Source organism: Callospermophilus lateralis, unplaced genomic scaffold, assembly GCF_048772815.1.
Source record: "Callospermophilus lateralis isolate mCalLat2 unplaced genomic scaffold, mCalLat2.hap1 Scaffold_43, whole genome shotgun sequence".
In the NCBI taxonomy this organism is placed as follows: Eukaryota; Metazoa; Chordata; class Mammalia; order Rodentia; family Sciuridae; genus Callospermophilus; species Callospermophilus lateralis.
Genome location: NW_027514380.1, coordinates 2,153,217 through 2,164,810, shown reverse-complemented (window position 1 = coordinate 2,164,810; position 11,594 = coordinate 2,153,217). Strand labels below are relative to the sequence as shown.

Here is an 11,594-nt window from a genome sequence, read left to right as displayed (position 1 = left end):
TCATTCATAAAGTCAAAGGGCCACAGAATATTCCTCTATATAACGGGTCAAACTCTGTCTAGAAATGTCATTGGTGGTTTTATTCACATTCTCGAGTTTGGAAGAATTATTTTTGTTTCACTATCAGCCTTCTTGTTTTGCTGTCTTAATCTGCAAAACGTTTATTTATTTATTTTTCTTCTTTCATCTACATTGAGATTCTTTCCACAGCCAGGGCTCAAATTCTCTTAAACCGAATACAATTGTCTTATAAGGCAGACACCCTGACAATATTTCCTCCTGAGTACTCGGGAGACTCTGGCCTGTCATCTGCTTCTGGTGTGGTTACTGGAGGTGTTGGGATGCTTATTATTGCTGTAGTCACGTAAGGTTGTTCACAGTTTAGTTTAACACAGTCTTCCATTTTGACATTTAAGCTGGATCGGCTGATGAGGAAAAAAAATAGATTTAAGAAAAGAAGATATTTATTTAATTTTTATCATAAAGCTGAAAAATGTACATTTTAATGATTGTAAGTAGCATTTTAAATGTTCAGGAAAATTATCATGTAAAAATGAAACATCAAAACGTAATATGAAACATCAAAACTTAATATATATTATCTTGAACATTAACCAGTTCATTAACATTAAAGACAATTCTTAAAGCCAGATCAACTCTTTCTCATACAAACTGCATTATAAATGTAAGGAAGAAAAAGGACCAGGTAAGATCTGGACAACCTGAACTGAGCAAAGTAAAATAACTTTAAGATAGAGACTCAGAGTTTGATAGGCCATGTGATTTCTCAATTCCTTTGTCCACAATCTCCTTTCATTATTATGTCTTTTTGAAGTATATAATGCAAATTAGCCCTCAATTTATTGATGATCATATCTTAAGAAGCCAAAAAAGTTAGCTGTTCCCATTTAGTAATTGAAGGTTTTCTCAAAAGATATTCTTTACCAGTATGTTATACTCTTTGGGAGAAGGAGGAAGGAGAAGGATCAAGAAGAGTATAAACAGGAATTAAAACTATTTTCATGGAAAATGGCTAAAATGTTTATGTCATAATATTTTCTTCTTAAAACTGTCACCATTTTCTACTTTGTTTTATGATGGATGTAAAATATCTTAAAGACAAAAATTCTTCATTGTCCTAAATTTTAACATTGTGGTCCAATTTTTATAAATCAACATAGTCTGAATTCAGAATCTCATCTTGGTTTTCAACATAGCTTCTTTTTTTATCTTAAAATGCATTTTATTTCAGTAGCCAAAGGCCATCAATCAAAGAAAGGAAAGAACACTAACTTCATGAAAACAGACAAATCCATGGAGTGGTTTACAGGAAGTGAAGAATGAGATGGCTCATCTAAAGCAACTTGGAATCATTAGCTACAAAAACTAAATGCAAGACATATGTCAAAATGGGACATTTAAGCAGTTTTGCAAACTTTAACATCTTTTTTTAGCTTTTGTTATTTTTCAGAGTTATATGTAAAAGTTATACAAATCATAGTAACAGCTAAAAATACTAATCTATGAAAGTAGTGATTTATAGCTTAAAGTTCTAGTTTGATATTTTCCCATCTTCAAATAGGTTGACATCGTTTGGGATACTCAGTTAAGTTGTGGTTGGAACTTCCTCAACTTGACAAGAAAACTGTATGACCAGCTTGCCAATGTATAGGTCTGGCAATATAGGGAAATGATCCATATGGAAAATCAGAATGTGATCCTTCATGGTCATTCTCTTGAAAACAAATCTCACTTTCAACTCCAGTTTCCTTTTGGATATGTAATTGTAAATCTTTGTTGATTTTAGGTTCTACTTTTTTAACTAAAATTCCATTTTTTCTGTTTTGCAAGGCAAACCAACCAATCTCTGACAATGACTTCACTTATCTTTTCACATGAGAGAGAAAGTTCACAGATGCGAATTCCATCTAAAAGTTCAATAACCTGTGTGATGTTTGCTAGATATACAGCACATATTCCACCCTGTTTAAGATTTGGATATAAAACAGGCAAAGCAACTTGAGGGTTTAACATATCCAAAGCTACGGCATCAAATGTTAAAGATTTGATATCTTCAGTTGCTCCAGATATATCCTTATGAATAAAATTCACATTGTCTGGCCATTCTTCAATGTGACTTAATTTCCATGAATCACGCCAGTACTTGTAATTCTTCTTGGCTAGATAATGGTGGTCTTTCCGTATCTCAAAACTTATGACTTGTCCTTGTAATCCAACTGCTTTTGATAAAACAAGCTCATTCCACCAGAACCCGAACCAGCTTCCAAAACAGTATCACCTGGGCTGATGTCCATCATTGATAGTATCATATTCATATCCTTTGGATATGTGATGGCAGGCCCTCTTTTCATCATTAATACATAATCTTCCAATGCCGGCCTCATCAGCATGAAACTCTTACCACAGGAACTCGTCAGTACCTGGCCTGGGAACTTCCCCAGGATCTCGCTGTATGGTACTGACCCCCAGCTACTATTTAAGTGCCGGACATTGCTCAACCTAAATAATTTTCTATATTGTGTTTCTCTTTTCCCAGTCGCAGCTAAAATCAGCTCCCCAGCCCGAAAGGGTCCCTCTCTGGAAGTTGAGCAGGAAGAGGAGTCGTGAAGCTCTGCGGTCTCAAAAGTGGACTGAAGCACTGGGGTCAGCGGAAGATTCCCGGATTCCGAATATGAGGGACCAAATTGAGCCCGCTCTTCGCTTGATCTCGAGGGGGTGACTCGTCCCTCGGTGTCTCCAGTGATGAAAGACATGTGTTCCCAGTGCCCGGGACGCGGAGAGGGAGAGGTGGAGACGAGTCTGCGTCAGGGGATTTTCTTCGTGTCGCCTCTGGCTCTCTGTCTTGATCTCGCACTTCTCTAGGCGAGAACTCGCAACACAGTAACCGCGCTTCTTGGAAAGGCGGTTGGCCAAGGCCGCACAGGGTCCAATCGACCCCAACCACAGAAGCCTACCCAGGCGCCGCAGCTCCAGCAAGCCCTGACTGCGAAGAACTCAACATAGCTTCTTAAATGCCAACAAAGAAGCAAGACTGAACTTATAGAGGGTCACTCTAAGAATATATGCTCTTCAAATAAAAGAATGAAGTAAAAAACATTTTGGCAGAAGTTGATCTTTCTAATGTATAATTTAAATGTATTACTTTTTATTAGACATTTATGGTAAAAAAATAGTAAATAATGAAAAGTAAAGGGAAAATGTCAGTGTAAAAGTTTCACATAAATTTTCCATAAATTAACTGGTAAACAATTTTAGAATTTAACTTATCTTTTAGAATTTAACTTATCTTTTTGATATCAGATTGACTTTTGTATTTGATGTGGCCAAAAAATATCTTTTGGATCAAAAGTATAGGTTAATAAAAGATTTGTGTAGGCATAGTTTTAATTTTTACTGTTACATTGAATATGTTAGTATATTTTAGGTACTATTGAATAACTTTCAATCATATCAATGTCAGTTTCACTTGTCTGTTTAGTAGTTTTGACTGTCATTTCAGGCTCTTTGAGTTTACATATGGGGCTCCTGGGTATAGAGGTCCTTGCTCAAACAAACAAAAAATTGTAGAGTTGAAGCAATAAAAGCATTGTTAGTCATCTTTTCTTCTTCCTGTTGTGAATACTGACATAATTACTATTTTTGACCCCAAGGGATATGCCAGTGGACTCCTTCTCCTACTTGCTGCACAGTTTTGTCCCTTTCTCAGCCCTAGGAGCTGGGACTTCCCTGCTAATAGGTGGCAATGTGACAGCAGGGACAGAGCCTGTGAACCAGTAGGTTCATCCAGGTACCTGTTAGATAGAGGAGTTCTGTCCACACACCGGATTAGAATCGTGCTGAGCTCCTGCACGCTGCCTCGATGACTCCCAGATACGTTGGCATTTGGGATGCAGAAAGTTTTTTTGTGTGTTGACGTGAAGAGCAAGTGCTGGTGACTCCTTGTTGTGAAGAGAGAGATGGGCTGTGACTTGAAGGACGGTTAACGGTGGTAACTTCCATCCAGCTTTCTTCAAAGACTTGTTCATCCACGAATTCATGATTCTATTTCAGAGTTGGAAGAAAACATGAAGAAAGCAGAGAAGCACATTTGAAATTAAAATAAACAAAATGTATAGCTTTCTTTTACTAACACCATTTTCCAACAGATTAGAATATTAGAACCACTTTTCTTTGACGCTTGTGTGGAAATAAAATCTCTCTAGTTAGACTGAGGGATTGATGCGTGCCAGTGGATCCAGTGTTCATTGACAAATTAACTTTATCTTAGAATATAATTTATAAATTTAAGGATAAAATAGAAAGTCAGAAATTAGAAGGGAAAAACCCTGGAAATGAATATAGATAATATCTACAGGAAATTTAAAAATTTACATTGACTTTATTTTTTAAACAAATTGAAATCATAAAGAGGTTATTTTATAGAACACCACAGTAATACTGTTAAATAGTAGCAAATACCTTCACTTGGGATTGAAAAAAATTTTAATCTGAAAATAAGATATTGAAGACACTTCTGATTTCTTTATATAATTTCTGGTATATAAGAAAATATAACTTATTAGCTAAGAAAATAAAATGTTTATCTGTTAAATGGGTCACTGTGCTTGACTCAGAATGAATGAGCACTGAACTTTCATGGCCTCTTTTCTTTGTGATATATTACAGGGAGAACTCATGACCTCAGTCTTTGTTCAGGGTGTGTGTGTGTGTGTGTGTATGTGTGTGTGTGTGCGCGCGCACATGGATGTGCATAGTGCTGGGGATTGAACCTTGGTAGAGAGCACTGCTCTACCACTCAGCTACATTCCAGCCTTCTTATTTTTTTTATTTTGAGACAGAGTCTTGCTAAATTGCCCTTGCTGGCCTCCAACTTGCAATCCTCCTGCATCAGCTTTGGGATAAGCTGAGATTGCAGGCTTCCACCACACTACTCCAGCTGTTCTCCATCCACTACCTTCTAGCCCATAGGCAATCAGTAATGGGCATCATTTCACACACCCTATTTTATAGATGCACAGTGTCAATTTTACTTTTAAAATGTTTAGCAAAGAATTGCTTCCTAAAATGCCTATGCAAGAATTTTACCTTAGAAATAGAAGGGAAACATTTTGGTCTGATTGCTAGAGAATAACTTCAATTACTGTTTTTCCTTTGTGTGCACAGAAATGGCCTTCTAATGGAATACTTTGCACATACCGAATTTCACTTAACCATCTCTCATCCTAAAATATTAGTAAAACAATTGAAGCAATTCACTGGCTAATAGGAAATAGATTGTTTCAGTTACTCATTGGTCATCTCTTTGCTGAGAAAAGCATTTGAAACACATGAAATTTAACATTCTACTGTTTAGAGTCCAGAGAATAATTTGATTAAATAAGGCAAAATTTCATGTTAAATATTACATTTTAGAGGAAAAAAAGTGCACAAAAGATTCATTATCTGATTTCTTCTTTTACAATGTACATTTCACACACATAATGCAAGTTATCCTGAATGAGATTTTAATTTATCTCCTAGCAATTAGAATTGAAGAAGTCATTCTGTTATTGGTTACCCTATATTTTTATAGGTGGTGTTGAAAGTAATTTTTGATTTAAAAAAATAGTTTTCATTGGTAAAGTAATTGAAAAAAGGAAACAAGAGGAAAATGACAAAATGAATTCTACCATTATCATTTAAGTTCATCTAATATCATATAAGCTACAAAGTATCAGTCTTTAAAACTTAATACTAAGTAAGTACTAAGAAAGTACTAATAGGTTATAGACTTGTCCATATCTTTGTTTAAAAATTCAAATATAATTTTGTATTACCCTGTTAAAACACTTAACTGATTTCCATCTATCAGGACACAAAAATCAAAATTGCTCACTTGACTCCAAAGACTGACATTATCCAGCCACTGTCTCTGCTTCCACTTGGGCCATGCTACACTTGCTTCTTTGAGTCACCCTCAAATTCTTTTGCCTTCCCTCAGGCCAAGTTCCTCTTTCTTCATTCCCTTGGTTTCTTTGACTACCAGCCTTCCTGCCTACCTCTCCATCTTCCGTCCTTCCTTCCTTCCTTCCTTCCTTCCTTCCTTCCTTCCTTCCCTTTCTTCCTTTTGCAACTACTATATATATATATATATATATATATATATATATATATATATATATATATATAATATCACTTTTATCATAGTCACCTATTTCATTCTTTCATTAATGAGACATGTACATTAACCAAAAATGTTACCCAGTAAAAAAAGATGACATATAGTTCTCTTCATATAATTGCAAATCTACATACAGTAGCCAATACTACTATAAAAGTGGTTCTAACCTTAGAGAAAAATAAGTTGTTTTAGAGACAGCATGGTCATTTTTGCCAGATTCATACAGTGCATTAGCAAAAGAATCTCTCATCTTTGTTCAGCCTCTTTTGTCTTACTTTGACACGATATTGTTTCATTGGTGGTACATGCCAAATATCTGTTGAATGTTTTCAAGACCCCTTTGAGGTCCTTAATTACTTTGGTTCCAGCAGGTAATTGAGAAAAATTATTTTATAAAAATACTTTAGAAAATGATTTTACTTATGACCTTTTCAGTACAACCATCTTGGCAAGTCCAGTTTGTATAATTGAGAGGTTAAAAAAAATTCTTCCAATCCTCTTCTCTACCCTGGAAGGAAATGAGAACTTCATGTCATGGCAAATTGCCAGCAACAAAAATGGAAATCAGGGTGAAGTTTCAGTAAATAATTAACTGTGGTCGATTGGAAAGTAGAAGGTTTCCAAAGTGTTAATTAAAAATAGAGTTCGTATTGTCAGTTTTAGAATAAAAGCTAAGTAGTTATTTTTGAACTATTTATCTGCTTTAAGAAATACTGATGGTGTTTGGTAAAAGCTGTTCATCTCCTAAGCACATTTCTCCTATTCATCCCAATTTCTCAGAAATTCAGTTTTGCCTAATCCTCTAATCTCAGCAGGATTTCTCAGTCAGTTTCAAGGAATGATAAGTGTAATGCATAAAATCCAAATGAAACAAATAAAGCAAATCACTGGTTCTGTGGACAAGACAAGTTTTGGGAATGTTGAGATGTCAGGCAGGTTTTCCTCAAAGCTGGGTTCTTCATGACATATGTAAGGGTAAAAGGAGGATACAGTGTATAATTTTTCTTAAATTAATTTGACATGGAACAGACTTCTATGCAGACAAAGCATTCAGAAACTAGTATGCAGGGTAACACAATAGCTTTTAGTAAGTAGATGATTCCTAGTTATGATAAATAATATTATTTAAATTTATAATGTATTTTCTGGAACAGAGGCTAAGCACCAATCAGAGAAAGATCCCTAAAAAATACCTTTGAGTTAGCAATTCACTTAAATGAATAGCTGCTTTCTATATAAGATGTGCTGCAGATTTAGGGATGTTCCTGGACCATTTTGTCATCAAATCACAAACTAGTCTATTTAATTAATTTTGAAGAATTAACGTATCCCAGGCAGCTTAAGGGAGAAAAAACAGAAAATCTCTTCACTTGGTAATCTCAGCCAATTACTTATTCCTCAGATATCAGCCCACCATACTTCCCGTAACATGTGTTCTGGAAATTTAATGTTTGGTTGTTTCTTTCATTTATGGTTTAGTAAAACGCTTCATGTGAATTTAACACATTAAGCTTTCTCAGCTTTTAAAAATTTAAAGAGTTTATTGGAATCTTTCCATTTGCTAAGGAAAGTAGCTGCCCTAAAAATGAGACAAATTTTTAGTACCAAACAATAATAAAAAAGTGAGAGTGGAAGGAAGTCAGTGGAAGTCAGTAGAATATTCTTTGCCTGGTGAATCCTGGGATGGCAGTGCTGGGCAGAAACAGTCAGGGAATTGGGTCAGCTGAAGAAATGACAGGATGGTAAGAGGATTCTGGGTAGGGAAAGGTAAGAATTGAAAGAAGATGTAGAAAGGCATCAGAAGCAAAATAATGCTTCCTATTTATTTATGTTTTGTGCCAAGTATTGAACTCAGGACCTCTCACAGATACCAGTGCTATTTTGTGCCACACATTTACTGCACTATACTTTTTATGGTGGAAGAGAGGGACAATACAGTTTAATACATGATAATAGATTATACACACTATTGTGGGAGAAAAAAGGGAGAAATTAAAGTTGCCTACAATAGCCAGAACAATTCTGATGGAAGCAGTGATATGTGACCTAAGTGTTGTACCCTGAATGGGAATTTGCCAGGTGGCTACATTAGGTAGTGTGGACAGGAGTGAAGAGCTAAGAGCAGAGGTGATTCAACAAGGCTAAACCTAGAGTAGGTAGGGAGAAGTATGTAATCCAAAATTCCTATATGAGTGATCATTAAAATATAGACAAATAACAAAACTTAGATTATCCACAGAAACTTGGGTAGAAATTGAATAAATTTGTTTTTAGTAGTGGATAATATAAATGAGATCTTTCTCAGGCTCCAACAAGGATTCATTTCTTGTCTATGTGTTATCTAGAATTATGTTTAAAAAATTTTCTGATTTGGACCTTGCTGAGTACACTTGGCAATGGTTCTTAGAGTGTGATAGCAGTAGCCGTATCACTGAGAACTTGTTGGAAATGCAAATTTTTAGGCTGCAACTGAAAACTACAGAATCAGAAGCTTTGGGAACAGGGTTCAATTTGCTTTTTAACAATAGGATCCAATTTGTGTTTTAGCAACAGGATCCAATTTGTGTTTTAACATGCTCTCCAGATGATTCAAATTAATTTAAAGTCTGAGAAGTACCATAGCAGGATGTGATAAAAGACAGAGTATCAGTAACATCTATCTGTATGAATGTAAAAAATCTTTTCCATGTGAGAATAAGATATTCATATATATTGCACAGTAGCTCATTGATTCTAAGTTTCTCACTGTATTTTGAGTTCCTTACAGGAAAATCCCTTAGGTAACAGAGACTTCACAGTATGAACAATGTAGACTTTTCTGGTCTTGGACTTTAATCAACAAATGTGTGCTTGTGTGCAAGTTAGCTGTAAAATGGAAATAATAATATCACCCTCTTTGTAAGTTGATTGTGAATATTATAAAGTACCTGGGACATACTAGACAGCCTAGAAAGAGTTTGTTGTTGTTACTAGTATTTGTAAATTACAGTTATAATCACCATTGTTTCTATTACATGATGAACAAAGGTTACCTGGTGAATCTGCAAATTATGTATGACCTCATTCATATTTCAAAGTAAGGTGTACCACTTGCTTTAAAATATCAACCCTACCACCTATTGGAAGGTATTCAATAAACACGTATTGAATAGCTGAGTGGAAAAATAAATCTATTAAAATACAATTGCACAGAGTGGGGGCATGGGAGATGTCTCATTAAAAACCTACATTTATGCACATGTCCATGTGCAGTTCAGATTATGAAGGATTGATAAAAATGGGGGTAAACAATACATTCCCTTTAAAAGGCAGCAGTGTGTAGTGAAATCAGAGAAAATATATGCTGGGGGGAAAGAGCATAGAAAGAAAGTATTCCTGACAGTGAAGGTGGAATTTTCTCAAAGGCTTGATATTATGCACATTCAAGATTTTTCTAGAGTTTGGAGCTGGCAATTGGACTAAATGCCAAAAAATTTGATCTAAGAAACCATCTTACCATATTAAGTTAATTGGTCAGCTTGAATAATGTTTCTATTGAGCAGACTGCTTGCTTGACTGAATCAACTGGTTAGTTTTGCCTAATCTTAATATCTGTCAAATCACTCCAGCCCAGATAAATGCAAACTTTCTTAACCTAATGAATTCATTTCTTTTCTTTTCTTTTTTTTTATCTTCTGGGAAGGAAAGTAGGAAATGTCCCTTGTTAAATTATTTTGTTGAATACCTAAGTTCTTAGAGGATTATGCTTAGCTTATTGGGCATAGACTATTAACTGAATATATTATATTAGGTTATTATATTTGGCTTATTAGGCCAATTTTTCTAGTGCTCATATGTAAAATTCAATGTATTGTTACAGAAATTTAAAATACAGATGATACTTTTTAAATGCCAAAGTCATTCTTAAAACACACCTTTTAATTTGTATACTTTATAACATCACTTTTACTTTGGCTCTTAAAATTTAGTTAACCAAAAGGCTTCTAAAATATTCTAAGACTTTCTTTATTGTTGTACATGACAAATTACAAAAAAAAAACAGATATTTTGGGAATTGGATATTTGATAATCACATTTGTGCTTCTTATAGTTTTCATACAGTGGTTCTTACATTTAAAGAAAACATTCCTAGAATGGAGATTGGTGGGTGGTGCAAGGTAGCTTTCATGGGAGACATGTGATATTTCAGAGACATGTGATATTTCAGAGGATGTATTCCCAGTAGGGGATCAAAGTATGGCAGGACCAAGAATCCTACACAAAGTGCCCTGGAAGAGTGGCCTTAAGTCCTCCTAATGCTGCTCTGAAGGTGTGTCCTGAATCCTGCATAAGGTCACCATCGTCCAGAGGGTGCCTTTTAAATTTCTCCCTGTTTATTGGATGATCAGTTCTCTGCATTCATGTTATCTGGGATATTTATTATTCTTATCATTAGGAGTTAAAACTAGTTATTAGTCCAAAAATGGGATAGAGTGGGAGATTTGTCTATTAAGTAAACAACTCCAAAGTTGAAACAGTGATCTTTGCTGAAGGAAGAGGACCACTGACAATAGACATGAAACGAATTCTCTGGACAACACACTGTATGACCATAGTGATTAACCTGAACTTTACAAAGAGTTCACACTATATGAGATTTTATACTTTACTAAAGAGACAAAAAATTGCTCAAAAGTAGATTTAAAATTCATTCTGTAATTACCTATAAAGCCAGTTATGAACTGCACCAAATCACTCATGATATTTTATAGTTATACCACATTATCCAAATTGTGCATCTGCTTTAGAAAATGTTTATAAACGGTTTCTAAAAGATATTTTTGAAGGACAAAGATACAGTGATCATGAAGGATACTGGAAATAGAGCAGTGTTGGTATTGAGAAAACTACAGAAGAGACTTCTATCTTTATTTTAATTTTTGGTACTGAGGATTGAACCCAGGGGTGCTTATCTGCTGAGTCTCATCCTTAGCTCTTTTTATTTTTTTTATTTTGAGATAGGGTATTGCTAAGTTATCTAGGGCCTTGCTAAACTGGTGAGGCTGGATTTGAACTTGTGATCCTCCTCCCTCAGCCTCCTGAGTCACTGTGCCCAAACCTAGAATTATTTTCAAGCTGAAAGGGCCCTGCCTTTCCAGGTTACTATTTTTACACAGAATGGGGAAGAGGAGTATGCTAATAATCAATCAGTGTTTCTGAGACACAACTGATGGTAATGTTTAAGTTGTGTGAAACTGAGAGCCAGCCTGGCTTGGGTTGAATGGTGGCTCTCCAACTCATCAGGTATGTGACCTTAGAATTGCTCAATTCCTGAATACCTTAGGATTCCCATCCATAAAGTTGAAAGAATAAAGTAACCAACTTCTAGAGATGCTGTGAAGATTCTATTAGTTATATTTCTAAAAATGTTAGT

General features: G+C 35.1%; 1 pseudogene; it reads right to left on the bottom strand.

The window, feature by feature from the left end:
- Positions 1-1,602: 1,602 nt before the first annotated feature.
- Positions 1,603-4,046, bottom strand: LOC143389047 (tRNA (adenine(58)-N(1))-methyltransferase, mitochondrial pseudogene; annotated as a pseudogene).
- Positions 4,047-11,594: the final 7,548 nt, after the last annotated feature.